A 6,865-nucleotide genomic window follows, 5' to 3' on the forward strand; every position below is an offset into this window, starting at 1 on the left:
AGTTTTACAGCATACAAGATAGCACTTTTGGTAATGTTCAAGATAGTAAGTTCTACATCATGCAAGCTAGCAATGTTTTACAACATTTTAGAACTTGCAAGCTAGCAATTTAGAGATGTTCAAGAAGGAAACTCTTGCTTCTTGAAATATGCAAATTGCAAGCTAGCAAATTTTTGCTTCCTTTGCAATGTTTGAGCTCGCAATTTTGCTTCCATTGCAAAGTGTAAGTTTAGCATGTTTACTTTTCTTGACATAGCAACTATTTACTTCTCTTTAGACTACAAGCTAGCAATTTTTACGATATGCAAGTTTTAATATATACAAGCTAGCAAAAATTTCGAAAGCAAACGCAAGATAGCTTTCTTGTGTAAGCTTATGATTCTTACTTCCTATTGCAATGTGCAAGTTGCAAGTTTTGCTTCTTGAGATAGGCAAGATAGCACTTTTGCAATTTTTGTTTGGCAAGCTTGTGATGTTCAAGATAACAAGCTCTTTCTTCTCTTTTGAGAAGTGTCATCTTTGCTTTCTTTGCAAAGTGCAAGCTAGCAAAATGCCAAACTAGCAAGAGATAATGTTTTACATGAGGCAAGCAAACAATTTGGCAAGTGTTACATTTGCATCTTCTCTTTTGAGAAATGTAATTTTTGCTTTCATCTTGAATTGTGTAAGCTAGCTAGTTTGCCTCTTTTCTTGATGTCCACACTAGAAATTCTTGCTCCCCCTTTGTCATTGTCAAAAAGAAGGGAAGACCCTTTTATCAATTTTCATATTATGGCAAAGGTAAGTATCAATCTTATTTGTGCATCATTATATATTCAAATTAAAACATACACAATTTCAAAAACCTTATTTTTCATGCACGATACCGAAAAATAAATCAATCATCATTAATGGGCATATCATACATGATACTTAAACATTAAAATTTTTAAGCATTTATCAACATGTTGATCATGATACCAAACATTCATCATTTAAAGCATTCATGATATATATCATATGCAATACATCATGTACATCATTGTCATAAGTATTGCATGCATCATTTAAAATTCATGAATATTTCATCATTGCATGCATCATACCAAATCATAAAATATACAATCATCATTAATGCATGTTTCTTAATCATCATTTATTTTACATCATGATGGTACCAAATTTGTCAAATTACATCCTATCATGCATGATCAAAACTTCTTATTTGTATACATCAAAAAAAATTAATGAATATTTCATGTATTCATATTATCACATAAGGAATATCAAGAAGAATTATTAGGTGATGAGATATATTTCATACATTCAAAGAATTCTACATAACAAAATTCAAGTCATAAGCTTTAAAAGATGTCATGAAAGAACATATAAACAATCTTGATTTATAAAATGAATACTCAAGTTATAATTTTGAAAAATTAAGAGAAATCGTGATTCATTTTAACAAATCTCCTCTTAAATAAATAACATAAAGAATTCTTAGGAGATCATGAAAAAGATAGAATCCATTCAATCTTGTAAGAGAATAAGATATTAATTCATGCATATAAAATATTGATTTAAGCATAAGAAATCTCAATTTATAAATTTTAAAATATCAAGATAAAGCTCATTTAAATCATCAAATCAAGATCATTTTCAAGAGACTCACAAAAGTAATACAAATAGATTCATTAATTCCCTTTTTGAAAAATCAATAAAGTCGAAAAAATAAATTTTTCAAGAAGAAACCTTTCCACCTTTTTGTTGTTTTAATTCAAGTAATTTATTTCATACATGCATGTTCTTTTCTTTTATGCCAAATAAAAACATGCATCAACGTTTAGGATCGAAAAATAAATTTCGTCATAAAACCATCAAGATCAATAGATTCTCAAAAATGAATTGTTAGGATAAAAAAAAATCCGAAAATAAAATTTAACACTTTCATGCATTCGGACATGGTTTTGCCATATGTTTTTCAAATACACTCATGAAAATAACATATGCTTATCATCATGTATAACTTAAAATCTCATGTATAAAATTGTCAATCATGGTATCAAAATATTTAATATTACATCATTATGCATTTCTTCAAGCATGATTTTATTTAATCAAAATCGAGAAATAACAAAGGAAATCAACATAATACACATTATTACTTCTTAACCACATATAGCATGACTTCATATTTTCAATCAAAATCATTTTGTTTGTTTATCATAAAATATGTAATATTATTATTTTCAAAATTACTAGCATGATCATAATTTTTGTATTTTTATTTTTAAACATGTAATTTTCAAGAAAATTAATTCTAAAAAATAAAATACATCATGAAAGCATCAAGTAATTTCAAAATAAATTAGGGGGATTTCGATTACCTCATCATTGAAAGCGGTTAAGGCATAGTTTGCCACCTCGCCTTTCTTGATTTTCTCCTCGTCTTCGGAGGAGCTCGATTCATCCCACTTTGTGTTCTTCTTCTTGCGTTCAAAGAAAGTAGTTATGTTCTTCTTAAATTTCTGTTTCTTTAATTTTTTAAATTTCTTTTTGAGAAGTTCTTGTTCACCATCACTTGAGCTTATGCTCGAGTGGTCTTCAAATGTTCTATGTACAAAATCCTTCCTATTCTTTGGAAGGTTGTTTTGTTCATCATGTGCATTGTGTACCATTTCATATGTCATAAATGAACCGAAAAGTTCTTCAAGTGGAAAAATATTTTAATCTTTTGTTTCTTGTATTGCCATTATTTTAGGATCCCACCTTTTTGAAAGGGATCTTAAGATCTTGCTTACGAGATCAAAATTCGAAAAAGATTTACCAAGAACTCTTAGATTATTGACGACATCCGTGAAACAGGTGTACATGTTGCCTATAGTCTCGCTTGGTTGCATTCGAAAAAGCTCAAAATCATACAATAAAATGTTAACTTTCGAGTTTTTGACTCTACTAGTTCCCTCGTGCATGATTTCAAGTGTTCGCCAAATATCAAAAGTCGTTTCGCACATAGAAATCCGATTGAACTCATTTTTGTCCAAAGCGCAAAATAAGACATTCATAGCCTTTGCGTTTAAAGAAAAAAACTTCTTCTCCAAATCCGACCATTCGTTCATCGGTTTAGAGGGAAGTTGAAAATCGTTTTCAACAATATTCCATAAATCCAAATTCATAGAAATCAAGAAAACTCTCATTCGAGTTTTCCAATAAGTGTAGTCCAATCCGTTAAACAATGGTGGATGAATAACCGAAAAACCCTCTTTAAAGCCATGAAGAGCCATTTCTCTCGGGTGTAAATCCGAAATGAGAAATACCGGGCTCTGATACCAATTGTTAGGATTAGGAGCACTAAGAGGGGGGGGTGAATTAGTGCAGCGGAAAACTTTCGATGATTAAAACTATGTTCGTACGATAAAAGCGATTTCAATAGAAAACCCGATTCGTAAATCACTTTAACTTGTGATCAAGCGAGAGGTAGTTAAAGAGAATCTATAAAGGCAGTTTGCAGTTATGATGGAAATCAAAATGTAAGCACAAACTGAAATATAATGTTCGTACGATAAAACTGATTTACGTCTAAACACCGATTCGGAAAATACTGAACTTTGAAACACGATCGTAAATGCGCAAAAGGTAGTAAGCTATTGAGGAGGTTTGCAGTAAAGATAATATGCTCAAAGTAAATGCAAACCAGAGAGCACCGTAATTTTAGAGTAGTTCGGTCAATCTTAACCTACATCCACTTTTGGCTTCCTCCACCGACGAGGTCACCGACGTCTACTAGAGGCCTTCCTTCAATAGGCGAAAGCCAATTACCCTTTTACAGTTTCACTCCTTTTGACGGGCTTAGGAGACAACCCTTACAAACTTTTCTCTCCTCTCTTGAAAGATCAAAACTTGGAAGAAAACAGGGAGGAGAACTTCTAGACTTTACAACACTTTTGAGCTCTAAAATCACAGAGTAAGATCAAGCTTTCGGTGCCTTTTGGTTCCCCTTTCATTGCTGAAAGGGTGGGATATTTATAGGCCCCAAGCCAATTTGAATTTCGAGCTCAAAACTGTTATCTCCCAGAATTTCGGGGTCTGGCGGTTGCACTGCCTGACTGGGGCGGTTGCACCGCCTGGTAGAGCTCGAAGACTAAGCCTCTGGGCGGTGCCACCTCCTGTCAGGGGCGATTGCACCTCTTGCCAGAGCTCGGAGACCGAGCTCAGGAGGTGCCACCGCTTGACTAGGGCGGTTGCACCACCCAGCTAGAGCTCGGAGACCGAGCTCAGGTGGTTGCACCTCTGTCAGAGGCGGTTGCACCGCCCAACTAGAGCTCGGAGATTGAGCCCTGGGCGGTGCCACCGCCGACCCAAGCGGTGCCACCTCTGGCCAAGTAATCTGGGTCCGAATGGGCTGATCCATTCAGCCCAATTTGGGTCTTTCAAGGGCCCAATTGCCCCAAGATTAAGTTAATGGGATCACCTCCCATTTCTAACTTAATCATCGTGCTAACTACGAATTTCTTAAGGCATTTACTGCAACTTGCTCCGGTGCGTCAATCGCTTCTTCCGACGAGCTTCAAGCGAACTTCCGACGAACATCCGACGAACCTTCGTCGATGCTCCGGCGGACTTCCAGCAAACTCCTAGACTTGCGACGATCCACTTGGCGAGTTCCAACGAGCTTTTTTTGGCAAGCTCCTGGACTTCTCGGATTTGTTCTCGCAGAACCTCTGACGACCGTCCGGACTTCCGTCGAACTCTCGAACTCCCAACGTGATCATAGTCTTGACTTCGGCACAACTCCTGCTGCATGTTTTACTTTCATCGTAGTTAATCTTACACATGTAAAACAAAACTTCGATCGAGACAATTAATCCTAAGTAATTAACTAAGTTGTCCGGCATGTCATTGGTCCCTCGACGCTTCGTCCGATTCTTCGGCACATCGTCCTCTCCTGCGGCCTATTGCCCAATCGGGCAGTTGACTCCGTAACTCCGATATCCTTAGTACAATACCCACTCTTCTTGGCCCGATGCCCGAGTCCATGACCCGAAGCCTTCTGTCGATACGTCGACCGATCCACCGGCCCGACGTCCAATCTTCTGACATGTTCCTCCGACACAACATGATTTTCCTGCTTTAATTGTCTCATCCTGATCGGAGCATCCTACGTCACTCAAAACACAGATTAAAACATAAACACATATCAAGTGGTTTCAACATCAAAATATGAGATTCAATAGTGTATTGATCTTTCCATAGTTTTTCATGAACTTGCGGTAGTAGCCTGTTAAATCTAAAAAGTCATATAGCAATTTTATGTTCCTCGGGGTCGGCCAATTCTGCATTGCTTCTATTTTGGAGGGGTCTACCATCACACCTTCCTCTGATATGATATGCCCAAGATATTCCACATTTTATTGAAGAAAGCAAAAATTCATAATGGTCGTTGTGTGTTCGAAAGGCGGTTTTCGATATGTCTTTTTTACACACTCGTATTTGATGATACCCGGATCGAAGGTCCACCTTTATGAAGATTTATGCTCCCTTTCATCTAACAATTCATCTACTACTGGAATAGGGTATTTATCCTTGATGGTTATGCCATTGAGAGCTCGGTAATCAATACATATTCGCTATGTTCCGTCCTTTTTGCGTACAAGTAGCATCGGTGAAGAGTAGAGGATGTAACTTGGCCGAATAACTCCTATTTTAAGCATCTCTTTTACAATCCTTTCTATTTCATCCTTCTGGAGATGTAGATATTAATATGGCCGAGTATTTGCTGGAGGTTTTCCTGGAAGAATCATTATATAATGATCATGCCGACGGGTAAGAGATAGGTTGTGCAGTTCATCAAATATATATGAAAATTCAGCAAGCAAAGGAAGTAGGCTTGGATTTTCAAATTCTATTGGCTCTCCCGTAGTTTTCTACTCAAGTTGTACTAAAAAGCCACTGTATGCTTTATGCAAAACCTTCTCCATTTGTTGTGTGCAAATCATCATTACGTCGCTCCCACGTTTCCCGTGCAATATCACCTATTTCACTGTAAAATTTCATAATTAGTTACGTAAAATTTCAAGAAATATCACCTAATATCATCAACCATTTAATTCTGAGCATGGCCTCATGATCATCAAGAGGGAGGAGGAAGAAATATGCAATTATCTCTTGGTCTTGCAGCAATAGTTTCACTCGCGGGCGTATATGATCATACTTTAATCCATCCGTCGGTGACCTTAACGTCAAACCTGCTACAATTCTCGAATAGTAAGTCCATCTAGATAGCAACCTTATTGTTTAAGAAGTTATTAGTACTGCCCGTGTCGATAAGAACAGTAATCGGTTGTTGTTTGAGAAGGCCTTCAACTTTCATCGTTTGCGGGTTTGAGTGGTCGGCTAGTGTATGTACCGTAATTTCGGTCGGTTGTGGCTCTTCTTCTATATCTCTTCCTTTATGTTCAAGGCTCTCTTCTAGATGTTCAATGACCTCTTCTTCTACTGGTTCAATCATAAAAAGACTCCCTTTACTATAGCGATGCGCATGGCTCCATGGCTCGTCACAATGCCAACATAACCCCTTCGTAGATCGCTCCCTAAGTTCTTCTCTTGTCAAACTTTTTAGTGCAGGGACTCAGTTGATAGTAGGAGTAAGGGCTTCTATATTGCTGGTTGGGGAGCAACCCTATTCCTCCGGGTTTCATGGTTCAATCACTCCTCTTGAAATCGTGCAAAAGAGATGGCTGCCATAAGCGTGTACGGTTGTTGTGCTTTAACTTCTCCCCAGATCTCCAGCTTCAAGCCCTCAATGAAGGTCCCCAATAGCTGTTTTTAAGACCAATCACGAGTTTGATTAGATAACTTTTTAAACCTGGTTTGGTACTCCTGAATG

This window comes from Musa acuminata, chromosome BXJ2-4 (genome assembly GCF_036884655.1).
Source record: "Musa acuminata AAA Group cultivar baxijiao chromosome BXJ2-4, Cavendish_Baxijiao_AAA, whole genome shotgun sequence".
Taxonomy (NCBI): Eukaryota; Viridiplantae; Streptophyta; class Magnoliopsida; order Zingiberales; family Musaceae; genus Musa; species Musa acuminata.